The 19,434-nt window shown below is 39.5% G+C and overlaps 1 protein-coding gene across 1 annotated transcript in view; it reads left to right on the top strand.

The window, feature by feature from the left end:
- Window positions 1–19,434, top strand: part of cdh11 (cadherin 11, type 2, OB-cadherin (osteoblast)) — a 90,543-nt gene that overhangs the window by 18,686 nt on the left and 52,423 nt on the right. Inside the window, exon 2 of the mRNA XM_063491144.1 lies at window positions 19,316–19,373. The gene's annotated coding sequence lies outside the window, so the exon portion shown is untranslated. The remainder of the gene's footprint in view (window positions 1–19,315; window positions 19,374–19,434) is intronic.

Here is a 19,434-nt window from a genome sequence, read left to right on the forward strand (position 1 = left end):
GGTGTGTGAGAGATGTCACTCATTTACATAACACTACTGCAGTCAAAGGGACACTTATTTTAATAGTATGCCTGTGTGTGGGGGTGGGTTTGTGGGTGTGTGTGTGCCAGACCCGCAGGGAGACACAGTAGGAGATTAGAGAATACAACACACACAAATAGTAAATGGGTAACAAATGAGTTGACTGTGATGTAAATGGTTGTCCTTTTCATGGCCTTGTTTATGTCTGTTTGTTCCTGTTGAACAGTCAGGAGCAGCTCACCCTGTTCCCCTGTCATTCAACCTTTTCACCCTAAACTTTTACCTCCACAGTGACAGAGAAGAAGCCAGACTGTCTGCATTACAAAGCATGTGAATGTGTGTCTAAATATGAACAGTCTTTTCTACTTGAATTCTTTGTTTGGTCACCTAGTGTATTGCAACACATCAGGAAAGGGAACTCCGTGTTGTATCGGAATACAATGGGATACGCATTTGAACAGAGGTTGACTGTTTGGAGAAAGCCCTACTGCCCTGCACCTGTACAACCAAATTCTGAATAAAAGATTAGCCATAGATGTGACAAGTCTAGAAAACTGATGCTTTTATTGCTGTGTTGGCGAATTATTTGAGAACTGGAGCTGCTCTTGTAGAATTATGCTGAAGTTTGGGCTTTTTAATGAAACAGCAAATTACTTTATAGAATTATAAACTAATCTTTTCAATGCAAACAATGGGATCAGCTACTGGCTCGTTTTAAGGTAGCGTTTGCAGGATATTGTACATCAGTATTTGGTGTAGATATAGAAGATCAGGCAGAGATGTGAATAGATAGGTATTGCATATGGATGTCATCATACCTACTTGCGCTCACAGGTAATGATGCTTCTCCCCTTATCTTTGTCTTTGTGTGTGTCAGAAAAGTACGACACAGGAAGACAAAGTAGCCTTGTTCTACACATATAAAACATTTCAAAACCGTTTGTACACTCACCACAAAGGGACCAGAGAAAACAGTAAAGTGTGAGTGTGTGTGTGCATGTGTGTGTGTGTGTGTGGGGTGTGTGTGTGTGTGTGTGTGGGGGGGGGGGGGGGGGGGGGTGTACGAGTAGCACAGACAGAGAGCTGAAGATTTGAGTCACATTAAAAAAGCCAGCGTTTGTAATTATGGTGTCCTTGGAGGAGCTATTGGATGGCTCTCTGCTGCTTTTTCCTTTAATTGTTTCACTTTTCCTATACTTGCGTCACATCTACTTCACACACACACAAACAGCAAGTTAACTGTGAGGCCATGTTATTCATCATCACAAGGCCAGAAAAATGGCAACTAAAAATAACTGCCAGTTATTGCTGTGATGTTCTGCAACCACTTTGATTGACTCTTCCTTGGGTGGTTACATCATTCTGATATGCAGTTCAGCAACTTTAATCCAAAAAGAGTGCGTAACCTGGGTGTTTGAGCACATCAGTATGGATAAAATGCTACTAGGCAGTTTTTTATTTCACTTTGTGCATGTTACAGTCTCTGTTTTTAAATACATAACACACAACTAACACTGTCTCAGCTCTTGGCATGTCCTCCAGGTGTTGGCTATTATCATGGCTACAAGCTGTCCATTGGCTGGATTGATTAGAGTGGAAGACGACTGAACTGGGCTTTTGTTTTAAGACTACAGTGGAGCAAGAACAGCTTGAGGGAATTAAAATACCTCAAACTCTAAAATAGCTCAAAAACAATCGGCAGGTCCCCAGAAAATTATGTGGGATTGTAAAATATGGAGTGAATTTCCTTTAATTCTCTACAACTACAGGCTGAAAACTCTTTATGCTCTAACACATTGTAAAAGCAAACTTTTCTCCAAATTAATTTCATTTATTAAATGTTTTACAGCATTTTTCACCTGTCTAGATGAGAATTTTTCAGTCGTCTATTGTGAAGCAATTTCTTTCCTAAGCGAACATTATTCTAACTACATTTCACTTGCCTAAAGGAGCCATATCAAAAAAATATTTGGCTTCCTTACTATTAGAGATTACACTCTAATGAGCTATATAGGTCTATGTAAAACCATTGAGGTAGAGCATGGAGAAAATGAGTTTCTTTGTGTGTCTCGGTGACTCCTCATCTGAATTCAGTGTCACTTCCTGACTGACACAGATAAATAACAGCCTTAATATCAATATCTTCCTTGAAAATGCTTGGACATGTAGGAGTGCGAACCCACTGTGAACCTCCCTTAGATTGGTTTGATCTCTGGTCCTGTCCCTCCATAATCAACCTCTAATACTTCAAGCTCAATCAGTTCCTGGAAGGGCTTCATTTCAAAAGGTTGTGGATCAGCACAAGCTATCAGGGATCCTAGAGGCCACCGCTAACTCGCTAATAATCTCACCAATGTCTCTTAGCAAAGGTATAGATCCAAACATGCACAATTATTTTGTAGGAAGGAATCACGCACTTTTTTATGATACCAGGCTGCCAGCTAATGTCACAATTACCCTTAAAATCTGGTCTAATGGCCCACTAAAAATAGATAGTTTTTCTTGAAAACCTACGAGTGGGAGGAACAGGTGTTTACCCTCCTAGTGTGTTTTGTCCTGATTTTCATTTCCATAGCACAACCTCTCTGTGCTTATCTACGGCCCAGGACACACCCAGGATCTCTGCTCTCTCTTCCCCCTCTTTATCTTTCACTCTCTCCCTGGATCCCCTGAGGCTGTTTAGAAGGGATCTGTGACAGATTCTGCTGTGTGTGTGCGTGTAGCACTAGTAGCTCTAGTAGTAATGACAAGCAGATGGGGTTATTCATCACCAGCCAAGTCTCTGCAAGCAAAGCAACCATCCCTCTCTCTCTTACTCTCTCTCCATCTATTTATCTATCTAACTGATGTGTCTGAATAATGACAGATAAAAGAAAATCCTCTTTACTTTACTCCTAAGCTCTTTATATTCTTTGTTCGTCTTACACGACCTTCTGCGGTCGCAGGAGTGTTCTCAGTCCACTGCAGTTCTTAACATTACTTTTTTTGTGTGCTGTTTAAAATCAATTATAAACTCAGTCAATTCCACAGTCACGTGGTTGTAAACTGTAAATTAGGTTTATTATATGCAAAATCCATATGGGACAACTTAAGAAATAATTGTGAAGCATATTTTGTCTGTGTGTACATCCAAATCACAGCTCACACACCTTCTCACGCTGTCCATCTCAAACACACATAAGCACAACTGTCCTTGCAAATAGGTCAACTGCTTTTGTTGACCACAACCATTTATTGCATCACGGCTGTAAAACTACAAAATTGCACATTTCCTCACACAAATGCACACACACACACTCAGTTACGCACATTCATAAGTTTAAAAAAACCTCCCACACATAGCAATGTACACTTACATGCTTCAGGGCTGCCACAGCTCCATTATTTTTCTGAAGTGCTTTTCAATTCCATGGCTGGTGCTTGGGGGAGTGTGTGCATGTTTGTATGTGTGTGAGATTGTATGATACTGTGATGGGTGCTGGGTGTGTGTGCGTTGCTTGACAAAGATTGTGACATAAACCATTTATAGTGCTGCCCTAGTGTTTGAGTGCAGGCAGTGTGTGTGTGATTGCTATTGACATTAAATCCTGTGTTCAGGTTAGTTTGGCACGGGGCACATGGAATGATGAGATTTTTTTTAATGGGAGAGGAAAGGAGAGAAACTATGATTAGAGTTGGGCAGAGGGCGTTAGGACAGAAAACAATTTCCTGTATTTTGCTTTGAAGTGAGAAAAAAAAATGACGTTCCCCATGTGCAAACTATGTATTTGCAAAAAACTTCCTACTTGCCACGGTGCATTTAAAAGAGACGATGAAACATATTTACTTGTTTCGGCAAAGGTAGGCTCACACCTGCTGCATCACCATGTGTAGATAGCTTCAGGTTCCCATTAACATTACAGATGGATAACTGGCAGTTAAACTTCCAGACAGAAGAGAAACATGACAAAGTGTTGACGTGAGGCAGCATAATAGCAGCCAATTAAGTGGAAAAATATTTGACACTTGCAGGGTGTTTGGACCTGGCCTGTAGCCTTTTGATCAGGCAAATAAGAAAAAAAAGAATTAAAAGCAGTGCAGGATAAAGCTGAAGGACACACGCAAACTGAAAGCAAATCTACCTCGTACACAAAGTCTTGATTTGGGCTGCATGGTGCAGCAAAATGAGTCTTTGACTTCAAATTGCCCTGCTGTTATCTGTTTTATTCCAACAGAAAACACGTCAGCTGGACATGTGGGAGCAATGAAAGTTGGGGCCTAAAATTTAAAAATTGAAGAGGGTCTTTTATAGTTTTTCTATATATAGCTACAATACTCAGTGTCCATATTAAACACGGCCAAAGTTGTAACCATGACCCATCTGCTGTTTAAATGTTTTTATTTCCGAAGAGGGGCAGTCATATCAGAAGAAATTTGGCTTAAAGGAAAAATGGCCCTAAGGAGTGAAGAGCTGAAATGGCTTGTTTCAGATGATGAACTGAGATATTCCAAGTTCTCACTCGATACAATAAACTATTCATTGTATGTGAATATGTTTGGGCATAACTCAGTGGTGATCTCTCAGTGGTTTAAATGTAATTTTTTTTTCTGGCGATCTCTTTATATTTAAGCAGCGTTTTCAAAATGAAAAAAAAAATCATATGTGGCTGATGATTTATCATTCCTGCAGCAGTTAAGATTCTAATTGATTACGACGACCCCTATTTTCTAACTGCAGTCTCTTCATTGATCCAGTTACTGCTGCTGCTCAGCTCTCTACGAGTGATTCTCCGAGTCATTACTGCCAAGACGACGACAGCTTCAGTGTGGCTCCAAAATTGACTTTAATGCAAAACCACAGTCAAGTCCTCAGCAATTCTTAGGTGGAGTAAAACAGGTTGATCAAAACCCGAAGACCTGTTGGTGGTTCATCAAATTAAACACATTCAATTAATTAAAGCAATTTCTTTTAATAATGCCTATAATGTGCAAATTAATTTCATTGAGGATGAAAACGTTTTCCTCTTTTGTGATACATCAAGTAGCCAAAGTTTATCAATTAGTTTGCAGGGAGAAATGTGTAGGTAACATGAATTGCATTAATGATTTTCTAGGGCAGATTATATGTGCAGTTTATATAATAATTGGAGAATAGAATACAAAGGTGTGAGATCGCAGTCACATATTCCCCCGGCATTAGCATTATGTTCTCATGTTCTGATACTTTACCTTGAAATCAATTTCATGTTCGGTTAGAGTGTGTGTGTGTGTGTGTGTGTGTGTGTGTGTGTGTGTGTGTGTGTGTGTGTGTGTGTCCTCTAACAGAGGTCATAACCTCTACCTGCTGACTGCATCTCCTTTCCTGAATTAAAAGACTGCATCATATTACATGCAGATCCCCAACACACATACGCAAGTTGAAAACTAAGTGCACACACCACATCGTATTACCTGTATAAGGACAGAACTATTGAAGCCAGCGCAAAGAAACTCAATAGGCTTTTAACAATCATTCAGCCTGGACAGCAAGGCTTACTATAGGTATACCAACTAGATCTGATAGCACATACAGAATGAGAGAGGCAAGAGAGATGGATCACAACTGACTTTATGGTTCAGCCTTCTGACAGGAGCTTATAGAGAATGGGGATGGGAAAGGGAAAAGAAAAAGGGTGGCAGATGAAAGAAAAATGACTAAAAATGTATCAATATGCTAAAAAAAAGAGAGATACCTGAGAAGCAATGTTGTGTTGGGGTGTAGATCTACTCAGTGCATACTCAAAAAGCCAATAAAAGTAACAGCAAACAGCCTGACTAAGTAGATTTGTTTCCACATTTACTGCACTGGAACACAGTAAACTGTCCTGTTTTAGGCTTTGATGCCTGCAGTGTGGGCAGACTAGCCAGCTTTTCTCGCAGCCTCTTTAGTATCTCTCAGTGCATCATCGCCTACAATGGGTGAACATGATTTCTGTGTTCATCATTGTGTTTTTGAATTTGTCTGATTCTAATATGCTGATTTCTGTCTTTGAGGAACTGGCTAGTCGTGTTATAGCTCTCACTGCAACTTCCAAGTTGCTTCAGTGGCACAGACATCATTATAGGAAAAGATCTGGAGGAGCAATGAAAATACTGGCATTTGCTTCCAGCACTATATTCGACAGCAGTTTGAGAACATGCCAAATTCAATTTAGTTAGGAGTTTACTGCCTGCCTCAGGTTAGAAGAAAGAGAGGGAGACAGAGGAGAAGTATTGCCAGAGATGCAGAGAAAAGCAGGTAAAGTAAAGAGAAGATTGAAAGTAATCAGGAGAGATAAATGAACATCTATAAACGCCGTCCAACTCAGCTGTGCTGCAGTGAGCAGCTGAATTATAGAACAAACATCTATGCATCTAATGGTCCTTTCTCATTTCTACTACTTCTCTAGATTAGGACCAAACATAACTCAAAAATAGTGCGGGTGTGTGTATGTGTCTCTTTGAATGTATATTAGTGTCTACGTGTAGCGTTAGATATCAGTTCCACTCTACATCAGCTCGTTTTCATGTGTATGAGAGAAGAGGAGATTAAAAATAGGGGGTAGGGGTGGATGGTGGTGAATAGTATAAACTGTGTGTGTGTGCACACTGTGTTGAAGCATAGTATAATATGAAGTGTAAATATGTATGTTTAGGACATCGAGCTCAACGTTCAGCATGATTGATGACATAAGAATAAAGTTTTTGTTTATATGATAGAAACTGACAGGAAACAATAAAAGCTCTGATGCCACCATAAAACTCTGTAAACATTCAAGATAACACAATTTGTCACAGTGCAGCTCATGACTTTCCAGTTTCACCTTTCTCTGAATATTATGGTCGGGATAGTTCAATTACACGTTTTGTTGCACATTTAAAATTGGCACACACCCAGTTATACACCTACATCTGCAACCTCTGTTTCTTTACATGCTAGACTATTACACTTTTTACAGATGCCTGCAAAATGAAAATTACCAATGAAAACAGGATTATGCAAGCAGGCCATCTGGTTCTGCTTGACATTATGATCAGCAGCTATTTTGAGAAATGACTGACAAAGTTTTCCCTTTCAACAGTCACAATATTAACACAGGGTGCGACGAGTAAGAGAGAGAAAAAAAGGATGTCATAAAAATACTTATACGTATCTTTGGTGGTAAATTAAACATGACTAAAATGACCTTAAGAAAGGAATACACAAGCGAAAACAACACTGCTGCAAAATGAGTGAGGACTTATTTATGGCATCAAAATGACAAAAGATACAAAAGGCACAAATTCCTTCTTGCATTGATAAGCATTAATGCTGCTCATGGTTGCTCAGCTTAGCTTTCCATTACTCGGGCACGGGGTGGATATTTTTGCTGATTTATCAATGCCACAGGCTTTCAGCGGATCTTAAAATAAATGGCTAAGACGCTGTGAGCCTGGAAAATCACCAGATGTACACTAACTTTCATATCAAGCTACTTATTAAGTCTGCATGTTTTCCATGGTCACAGCTTAGAACAGAAATCCATAAAACGTTTTGCAGCAGCTCTTTTTTCCCCTTTCGCTCCCTTGCTCTCCTTTTCTCTCCTCTCCCCAGATGCCTTTTAGAGTTGTCATTGGAGAGTGACCTGTATTATCTATCTCTGACTCTCTCTCCCCAGCTCTGTCTCTTTCTCAGTCTGAATGGAGATTTAGATAAGAGAGTCTGAGCTGCAAGAGAGTGGTCGCTGCATACCAAGAGACAGACCAAAAGAACAAGAGAGAGGCCAGAGTGGAGAGCCAGAGAAAGCCAGATTTACTGAGCCATTTGCACCTTGTTTCAAACTCATCCTGTGGCTAGAAAGCTTCATGCTTCCGCATCTTGCCTTAGTGGGGAAATGTCATTGTTGTTTGTGTGTCTGTTAGCAAGGGTATACGAAAACTACCAAGCTGAATTTCATAAAATGTGGGTAAAAGGTGAAGCATGGGCAAAGGAAGAACCCACATAATCAGATCAAAATCTAAAGCTTCAAAAATTGCAAACAGGAGATTTGCATCGGAGGAGGATGCACTCTCCCTTCGCTCTCAAAGTGCTGCTTGACTATCATCTGCAGATCACATTCCTTGTCATGAGTTAGATGCACCTTTATCTTTCATTTGCATGCATGGAAAAATTTTGCAAACAACAGCAGAATATATGATCAGAGTGATTGTGTATTCAGCTGCATGTACAAAGTTTCAGCCACTTTGCAATGTTTGGAAATTTCTCCACATCGTAAGAGGAGTAGGTGTGAATAGGTATAAAAAATTAAGACAAATCTGTGGCACATACACATCAGGGTCACGGTAGCAATCTCAAATTTCTGCATCTTCTTTGCACCCATATCTGTCACAATGCGTGCGTGTGTTTAGTAGGGGCACACTTCTTAAACAGTCTGATTCTGCATATCACACACACACACAAAGACGCACACACGGGCCACAATTTAAAATGTCCCCTAGGTGATCGATGAGGTAGTGATGGAAATGTCATCTGGTGCTAATACATTTATCATCGCTCATCCAGGCTCATGAATTTCTCCTTTTGGTATTCAATCATTTTTGCTCTTTTACCATGAGACTATTTGAATGCAGTGATTCACAGGGCTGTCTGCGGTTTTCTCTGAGGAGGCAGAATGCGCGTGCAGGCATCCAGCACTCTGACTGGACTCATTAATTAGTGGGCAGGACAATGATAGCCTGTGTTTACATGAACCCATGTGATGGAGCGGTAAATAAAAAGCTGGGTTAGGGCTGAGTATATCAGACCAGCAATCATCATAAAGAAAAGAAATACCTACATGATTACAAGTTAATTATGTATTTGCACACTACACAATTTCTGTGAGAAACATTTTAGGGAACAAAAAACACAGTGATTGAATAACATATTACGTTCAAGTGTTTGCTACTTTTGCTTACTTTAAAAGTTAGTGAGGCATAAATACTTCCTTGGGTTTGAAACTGATGGAAAAGCTGACAGGCTTTTTTTGCTGTTCTGGGAGCAGTGTCTTACTCTTCAGGGCCACCGGAATATTTGGCGCATGACCCACAGAGTCTCACATATTCTTATTTATGTTATTTACTAGTTGATTAAGTCAAAATATACTGAATGTTACACCTATAACCACCAAAGTAGGCTGACTACTAAACTATGCGGCCTTTCTTGGATGCACTTAGGAGTGGCTACTAGGGCTGCCACAAACGATTATTTTGATAGTCGACTAGTCACCGATTATTTTTGCGATTAGTCGACTAATCAGATCATGCATCCATTGGACGTAAAGCGTACAGCTTATTGCACCAGCATGCATCTGCTCTTATATAACTATCATTAGCTTACAGCTTTAAGTGTTTAAAGTATGTGCTAACTAAAAATAAAGACAAGATGATAGTTTATTAAATTTTAATGAAATCTGCAGATTGTTTCGGTGAAGTTTAATAAACTCCTTGCTATCTAAAATATAACGGGACACCGGAGTATATTCTCGAGCATCTCACACTTCTGATAACCAGTTGTCTGCTTGACATTTATTCAGCTGTGTAAAAACTATAACTTTAATCTCAGGCAAACCGATTTACTCAGGAACAAATAAAATACTAAAAAAAAAGCCAAACAATAACATTTTTAAGTTATCTAAGTGACTTATGTATGTTTAACCTGAGTAGCGAAAGACGGCGGTGGGTTTGAAAACCATTTGCCGGGAGTCCGGTGTTCTCACGGGCTCTAGTGAGCCTTTCCCCCGGCTAGCTATCGAGCTAGTGGTTAACGGACGTCTCCGAAAACGTCGGAGCGCTTTTGAAAATATGTGGTGTCTTGATAAACTGAGCAGATATTTGAGGTTTACACAGTTACATTCTCGCCTGAAAATATGTTAAACGTTTATTTTGTAACCCAGAAAGAATAATAAGAGTAATATTAAAACTAACTAGCTGCCGCCATTGTTGGAAACTGAGCTGGGCTGCGCTATGAATTCTGGGACAGAGCTACTTCTTCTTATTCGGGGTTTAACGGCAGCTGGCATCCTTGTACATGCAGTGCTGCCATCTTCTGTTTCAGTCCGTTATTACACTCTTAAATCTTACTACTTATTCCTGCGTCTTTTGTGATCTTACAAAGCTTCAAACGACGCGTCGACTATTAAATCAGTCGTCGACGATTTTGATAGTCGACGTAATCGTGACTAGTCGACTAATCGTGGCAGCCCTAGTGGCTACTGAAGGATTCTTGATGCTTGCCATTTTCAAGGCACACCGTATCCTTGTCCTGTCTTCCTCCACTTACCCCATGGGGTGGGGTGAGGCACATGGTCGCCCCTCCTTGAGCCTGGTTCTGTTAGAGGTTTCTTCCTGTTAAAAGGGAGTTTTTCCTTCCCACTGTTGCCAGATATCTGTGGATGTCATGTTGCCATATGTTTACACGTGTGATGCTGTGTCAGCCGAAGCTATATGATTGTGGACTTTCATTTTTAAGTCAGATTTGAGGTTGGCTGATCGTTTTATATGCCACAAACAGACTTTAACGAGTAACTGCACACTGCCAAGCTGGTTTTGTGAGAGATTATCATATATTCATGCGAGTACATATTTGTGTGTGCATGTGTGTAAACTTGTGCCTGAACTGCTATATGAGTAAGAGAGCGTGTCATACAATAACAAACTATCTAAATGAAAATCATTGACAAGTGAGGCAAGTCATAACTGGGTGTGCACATACATACATAAGTGGTCTAGCCATCCAGAACTGAATATGTAAAAAGCATTTTTTTTCCCTCCTGGGTTCTTCTCCTCTTCTCTCTTGAGTTCTCTTTATCCATCATCTCTCTCTTCCTTTGCTCTTCATCCCTCCTTCTCAGCCTGTCAGTTAAATGACTGTTGCTCATTTCTCTCTGTCTCTCTAAGTCAGCAAGTCACCTGCAATGTATCTCTCCCTTCACTCATATTGTCACTATTACACATCTTCATTAATTGCTTGTGTAAGTACTCGCTGCATGTAGATTGCAGTCTTTGCACATAGATGCAGAGTAAAATTAGAGTGTAACTTTTGAACGTCACTGCATTGGTACCAGTAATGGAACCAATAATGATGTGACCACATGGTTGGTCATTTGTTCCACCTACTGAGTCTGTATCTGTGTTAGTGACACTAGAGCGTGTCACTAACACATAAGATGAATCTGAGAAACTTGTGTGTGTGGTTGAAATTAAAAAGAAGGCCAACTTGAAGGTGAGCGTTGTCAGCTCTGTGAGTGCTGAGTAGTTGTGTAAGAATGAACTGAAAGCCTCACAAGGATACTTTATTATGCATGTATTATTATTTTATTAAACTGCCAAAAACGACAGCACAAAATAAACCAAAAAATATGTGAATTAATTACTCACTGACTAATTTTATTAGTTTTTACTTTAATCCTTATCAATGTTTTACAGACATCTTACTATAATATAAAAAAATCTTTGTCTGTGTTTGAGCTTCTTTGTCTGCCAACTTTTCCTACACGATCAAGAGTTGACAAACCAAACTTGGCACACATGCACATCTTAGGCCCCTCAGAGCTCTCATCTATATCAGATATCTAAAAGATGATGACAGCATGTTGCCAAGCAAACTGTTAGTAATGGGCTAAAATAACCTAATGGGCTAAAGCAGCAACACTATAACACATATATAACATATTTATATCATAGATAATAACTTCTCATTTATATCCACAAATTATATCCACATCAATTATGCAAACCTCTAGCCATCAAGGTGCCTGGCAACCACCTAGCAACCGACCACAATGACCTGTTTTCTGCCTTCATGCACCTAGAACATGTAATGAAAGCCTTGTATTGTCTTAGTGTTATATTGTTGCTTAGGAAACAATTAGCAATGTGCCAATATTTTTAAAAAACAAATCACATGATTTCAGATATTTGGTGACCTAAAAATCCAATATATCAGCCATTTTCTTCTCTCTGACACATGAAACAAACAGATTTTCTTGATATTTGTTATGTGTAGTTATTTTTTTAAGTTTTTCCTAAAGCAATATGGCAAGAAAGGTTAAAGATATTCTTATTAGAATACAGAAAAAAACTAGAGGTCTATCATAAACAGCATTACCAAATGAAACTTTGTTTGAACTGCTTGGTGTCCCACTTTCATATATCCTCCACTCCACATTTACACATAATTATCTTTGAATAGTAAAATGAGAGTTATACTTTCCTTATTGTATTCAATCTGTGATATAAATGGAAAGGAGGAAATACTAATCCAATTAAACCTGCAGAAACAACAGATATACACAGAGCAAAAACCATTTTGTCCAAATACGAATGTGCAGTCGCTAATTAAGGCTCTGTACATTAATGAAAATGAAGCATTGAAATGCTGAGTGTGAGGAACACAGTGACTTTAAAAGAGGTTTTTGTACTTTCTCCCAGGTACAAAATCAAATAGGAGGGCAGAATCAATGTAGCATCTCCGAAGACAATACTGATAGCTCAGGTTTCAGCCAAATTGCCCATCTACAGTATGTTGCCATCAAATTGCCAGTGCTCCATGGACTTGAAATGTAATTACAAAGTCTAGGCAATAAAATCAGCTCACAGGACAAGTGTCCTTGTAGACTTTCTTTGTCACGTAACGAACCTGCAGTGTCATTAAGACACAGTGACAATTTGCTTGTGCAGCCTGGTAGAGCAGCACATTTTTACAGACAGGGATGAGCAGTTTGCCCACTTTGGTGAAAAACTAATGCATTTTGTGAACTTGTAATTGTGCATTGTGCTTGAGGAAAAAGTCGTTACAGGTGTTGAACTTGGTCCTAACGGTTTTTCAGAGTATTACTGAAGAAAAGATTTGCTACATACCATAAGAATGTGAAAATAAATCAATTAAAGGCTCTGAAGGGGAAAAAAAATCAACACTGTTGAAACTACACAGTTCTCCATCTTGTCATGACTGTTAAGATCAAACTCTCCTTTTAAAAGCAGACGGTATCAACATGTCTGACAGCGACCTTACACCTGCGCCTGCTGTTCACACCTTCTGCAGATTTAGTGTTAGCACTGAGTTAAGCTTTCCAGTGATTTTAGCTTTGTTCAGCAGCTGAATTTTAAATATGCATTTAATTGTATGCACTCTAACATGTACTTGTATTGTGTGATAAATGGAATTTAAAGCTCTGATATACTGCAGCATGGCATATAAATTAGTGCTAACAACTACAGAGTCAAAAGATTGATTTGCTGTGCATTAGCTCAATATAACTTCAAGCCAGTGAAAATCTAAATTCTGAACATAGGACACGTTCTTGCTGTTGGACATGGAGAAAATATATTGACTAAAGCCTTTCTGGCTTATCTAACCACAGAGATAATTCAGAGTAGCTGACAAAGAAACAAGTGTTTTCAGAGAAGTGGAAAATGCACGACTGTCTAGAGCAAGTGTTGTAGGAGTAGCACTAAAGTAGGAGCAGGCCGTCTGAGCTCAAAGATAAAAAATAGACCTATAGTTACCAACCAATCCCCTGCAAAATGACTGCCGCCACTTGCACCTGCATCTCCTGTGCGTTTTATTTTAGACTCAGTAATGAGTCAGAGTGGAGGTGTGAGGAAGTGGAGGAGGTAGAGGCGAGCTGGAGGAGGATACCTGCCTGAAGATAAAATTTATTAAAAGGAACTGTGCACCAAAAATAAGTTGAAAGAGTGTATATAAAGAAGGGCAACATAGTTTAAACAAAACTATGTATTTATTTTACAACAGGATGCCAGATATGGACGGGCATCTAGCCTGTCTGAACCTTTGCTTCAGCAAATGAACATGCGTGTATGTTTAGGTGTGCGCTGACCACTATATGATAATGCATCATCAACTTTTATGCACTCATACAATGTCATGAGTTTATGTGGGCCTGCCTGTGTCCTCATGCACCTGTGAATGCACACTGGTGCATGTATAATACTGACACAGCTGGGATCCACCAGTCCTTGCCAATGTGTGTGGGTATATATGTGTGTGTGTGTGTGTGTGTGTGTGTGTGTGTGTGTGTGTGTGTGTGTGTGTGTGTGTGTGTGTGTGTGTGTGTGTGTGCGTGTGCACGGCGACCAGCTGCGTCCACTGTGCTGATCCTCAAAGCCGCTATCACATTCTGCTTGCATCATTTCACTGCAGTCATCCTGACAGCATCAAAGTTGTGAACACATGCAGTTACAAGGCCATGTTCACTCACATTCATGCATATCACTGTCTCACACAAACCCATTTGCTGACATGAGATATGATTATTACATTTCATTGGTGTTTTAAGCGATTTTAATGAGTGCCAGAGGGGGGGGGGAAAGGTTTGTATTTCAGGGCAGTTTGAAATGACAACCCCTTCTCAGTACATCCATTACTGTCAAAATGCTTCTTAAACTTTGAGTCAGGAATGTCTTCAGGCTCCTCAGCTGTAGCAGAGTTTCCCCATGTAAAGGTCATCTGTTACACTGCCCTATAAAGCCAAAGAGCAATAGCTATGTGAAGAGTCAGACAGTAAAAAATAGTACCTTCAAAGTGTATCTCCTGGCCAGACAAAATATCAAAAATTGTTGGTTGCTTTTATACGACTACATAAAATCGGTCTTTCCTCCACTTTTGTAATGCTAAGATTCCAGTTGGCTGCTATCATGGAATAAATCCTAACATCTTGATTTAGAAACCACATGAAACACCAGATTTTAATCTGGGGGAGTATAATGTGTTTGGATAGAGCTCAGTTAGAGGACTATAATCAGAATAATTATTCTGGTTTCACTCCAGCTTGAGGCCTTTTAGCTAATGACAGACACAACACTGATGACTCGATTTTAAGCTGTCTGCATTTGTACATGACACGTGTGTGTGCAAATATTGTTTGTGTCTATTTGAGCAGTTTGACAGGGCTACAGCATTTGCAGACCAGTTTAAAAAAAACACATTAAAATACACTTGTGGTTATTTTCTGCAGTAATGGGGAACTGAGAAATGTCTTTATCCTTAAATAATGTCTCTCCTGCTGACAGCTGCAGTCCACGCTGTTTCATATCTGTGTGGTTTTTTTTTCTGTTTTAACTAAAGAGAACAGGAATCATACGGCAACACATCACAACCACATTCCTAAAAATGTGTTCAGAGCAAACAAGTAGCTTAGATCCTCATATTGGCACTGAACGGTCCTAACAGGAAGCATGCAGACCATGTAGTTTGCATTAATTAAGATCAAAATACACAATCTGTACATCAAAGAAGATGTTGGAGTGTAGTCGTCATCATATCATCTTTCAAAGTTTTTTTTTTTTCTTGGGTATTATTTATTGCCGAACTAAAACGTTACATTCTTAGATCCCCCTTGTGTTTATCTTCAGAAAAATCACTTTTCAGAAATGAATGCAATTCATCAAAATAAATCAATACAAACTATTATCACATTCTAGAGGTTGTGTGCATGCAGTGAAACATGTACACAACAGAGTTGCTGGCAGTGGCCTACCAATCAATAGGCCGTTATTCAAGCATTTCACATTTCACACAAGAACCAATTCAAAATGTGACTGTATTGATAGTATTGTCTCAGGGTCCCTAGCAATACCACAACATGGTAAAATCCATTTTCCCTCACATAACGAGCTGTCATTTTACGGTTGGACTGAGCTCAATCGTCTCTGCATATAAAGCAGGCAGATTTAGCTGGAGAATGATAACAATAGCACAATTGCCATTGGTATAAATTTCCACCGTAACATCACACAATAGTGATTAGTGCAAAGCTTCAGAAAGCATGCCTCATTTTAAAGGTACCCCTGGTGTTGTTAACAATGTAGTCCATTGTTGCTTATAAGTACATGTGCAGTGTCAGCACGTGTTGCTCATAATACTCTGACAAAAATCCATTTTTCTTTAACAAGGTGAAAGGAGCCAGTTCTGTGCATACAAAGCAGGTCGATCAGCTACATGATTCTAATGATATCACAATAATGATTTATGCAGGAGGAATATTACCAACACTGAATAATGATGATTTGTTATGTTCTGCCGATGATGGTGTTTGTGGCATGTCAGTTATGCTGTGATGCTGAGGGTGTTGATGGTGCTGTAACTTTTGATAGTGCCGCTGCTGTCACTTTCACGTAATGCAAACAAGAAAATCCGATGTTTAGCGACAAATGATTGACATATGAGCAGCGGTGTTATGTTATTAAAGTATTTTTGAATTTTGAAGTGTTTGAGTGACTTATTCAACAGCCTTGAACAAACAAGAATAAAATTTACCCCCAAACAGAATTTTCCATTATGTAATTATTGTGATCGAACCACATTAAGCACACCATTGTGCATTACTGGTCCCCAAAGGATAAAGTGATATCCTTTATGGTTACACGGGTCATTGTGTAAGCTCAAACCACCGGTACCTTTCAAGGCACCAATATTTTATCCGTGTGTCTAATTTACAAAAAAAATGTTAAGCTGAAAACATCATTAAACAGGTACACTACATTTCTTGTACACATTTTCTTCCTAAGCTACATGTACTGATCTTTTGTTCCTGTGAAAAAAATATGAAGGAGCAGTTAATTATTGCAGTGTCTCGGTCCTTAGAGCTGTGTGATCTCTCACTGCACATTTATTAAGATGTGGATAAAAGAAATGTGGCACTGAAGATAAAGGCAGTTTTGGCCTTTTGATATTTAGCTATTACGTTATAAAATATCTCCCTCGCAGTATTTTTCTTCATCTCTTAACCCATGTGCCATCACACCCACATAATTACTAGATGGAAAGGAACAAATTTAATGTTGCTGGACTGCTTTCTACTGGCTTTCACCCTTATTCACCCATGAAGGCTTGCACAAATCACTAATTTTCATTTTCAGCAACACTCTGCTTCACACTCATGCTGGGGAATTGCACTGTACAGCCACTCAGCACCAGCACAGGCCCTGAGCAGCTTCACTGGGACCGACCAGGGTTAAGTAGTTTGCTCAAGGGCTTCTCAGTGCTGGTTACTGACAGAGGCAAGAGCACCTCCCATTCAATTCCCTGCTTGGATAACATTTCAGGTGATGTGGGAATGCAATGGATGCATAAAGGCATTTCCTTAAAACCATTCATTACCAGTTCTGATCTTCAACCTTGCTACCTTTTGGCCCAAAACTCAAAGAGACATCGCATATTGTGACTTGCTGACCTACACTCACTTCATGACTTTTTGTTTGTCATACAAATATTAGAGCAGCTGTGGCTCAGCAGGTAGAGCAGGTCATCTATTGATTGGGAGGTTGGTTTCATCCTGAGCTCCTCTTGTCTGCATGTCAAAGTATCCTTGGGCAGAAGTTGCCCCTGATGCTTCCATTGGAGTGTGTCTGCATTAAAACATAACATAAAAGAAATAAGGGATAGAAAAAAGCGGGGGCGGAACAGTAGCGGGTGGTTAGAACTGTTGCTTTACAGCAAGAAGGTTCTGGGTTTGAATCCACTGGCTGGCTGAGGCTCGTGCGTTCTCTCTTAGCCTGTGTGGGGATTTTTCCAAGTAATCAAGCCATGCATGTTAGATCAATTGGTGATTTTGAATTAGGCAGAGGTGTGAATGTGAGTGTGAATTGTTGTCTGTTTCTCTGTGTTAGCTATATATAGCATAACATCATAGCAGCAATATAGCAATCAATATGTCAAACAGTTATTGGTTAATGTTCTGAGGAGGAAAACTGTTAGAGAAACAGGCCCATAATAAAGGGGCTTAGTTGCCTGTAGCAACAACACTGATCAACAACCAGGCTAAACGAGCTTATGGCTACACAAATAAGACTTATAAGTACAGTTATAATAAAGTAATTACTAGTTTGGGGTTTTTTTCAGTTAGTGCATCATAGTAATTTTTTTTGATTTGCTTTTTAAAATAAACAAAGTGAACCTTTACCATAAACACAAATGAAAGCAGAACTAAATTTGTCCAGGCGACGGGCTTGGAGACCTCTATTCTGGTTATATATTAACAAAGACACACCCCTATCTCAATGTGTTTTCATCCCAGGGTGTCAAATATTGCTGCCGTGTAAGAAGCTGCGAGAGTCACAAAGATTCGGTGTCGGTCCTTTGGATTCAGCAATACTGAATGCAGGGAGCTAACAGTATTGTTTGAAAGCGCAACAAATTCTGCATAAAAGGGCAGGGCAGTTGGCAGTGGCATAAATCATTAGTTTGTCACATTTAGAAACTTAGTGCTTTGCATTCTGTTTCTCGTTGTTTTCACTTGCTGTGGTCTGGTTTAAATGAACCGTCTTTACAAAATGATCCATGTAGCTGGAAAAATTACCTGAAAGCAGTGCATTTAAATGTCACAGGTCTTGAACAAAAACCCACATGTAACAAACTGGGAACGGGAACAGGCTCACCATTTGCCGCAGGGGATGTTTAATGGCACAACAGCAAAGGACACCTCGCAAGCTTCCATGTTTTGTTTTGGAGGGTTTTTTGGGGGGTGGAGGTTTGTTTTTTGGTTGGGTTTTTTTTACAGTATTTGATGACCTTAAAATGAGATTGGGCTGTCCAACCATGTTTCAGGGTTCCCCCCCCCCCTTTTTTTTTTTCCCCCTTGGCATATAAACTGCAATAATTCATGAACACAACTGTAAAACCTGAACTGAGTGATCTTGGTTACTCGTGTGTAATGTTAAGGAAGTGCAGTCTGTCTGCTCTGTGCTCATACATCACACTTTATGGTCAAAGTTTTAGGAATACTAACCCTAACACATAAACCAGCTGCAGGCTGGTGCACTGTACATACAGGAAATGGTTTAGAACAGAAGTGGCTAAGTCAGCAACTGAATTGCATGTTTAATTTACGCTTACTCGTTCCACCCATGTGTAGCCACAAGTTGCAGTATATTTCAGGATATATTAAGGGCAACAGCAATAAACTCCCAGCATGTAAAGATTATGAGAAGTTTGTTTGTGGAGCGCTTAAATTAATAACAACTATTTTGGGTTATGCTTCATCAAAAGGCACATTTTAAATGTACAAGTTCAACTTCTTACTTCTGTATTTCTTCTCTGCCTTTTTTCTCATCAATATTCTGATGTGCATCCTCTTTTTCTTTCTCCTGAGCTATACGTTGATGCACAATGTGATGAAATATGCAGCACAGCTAATGAAAACATATTTAATTACATCATGGCAATATAATAAGTAATGTCTTTGAGCTCCTTTCTCTCCGGTAAATGGCGGGTCTTACATCTTAATAATGTAAATTTTCTCTCTCTCTTCTTTGGCAGATCTCTGTCACTTAACGGGAAACAAAGCCTTTGTATTCAACACAGTGATGAGCTAAAGGTGCGTCCTGACATTTATTTCTCTATTGTGTACGTCTGTGTGTTTGTGTGTTAAAACAAAA

The sequence above is a fragment of the Pelmatolapia mariae genome, linkage group LG13 (assembly GCF_036321145.2).
Source record: "Pelmatolapia mariae isolate MD_Pm_ZW linkage group LG13, Pm_UMD_F_2, whole genome shotgun sequence".
Classification (NCBI taxonomy): domain Eukaryota; kingdom Metazoa; phylum Chordata; class Actinopteri; order Cichliformes; family Cichlidae; genus Pelmatolapia; species Pelmatolapia mariae.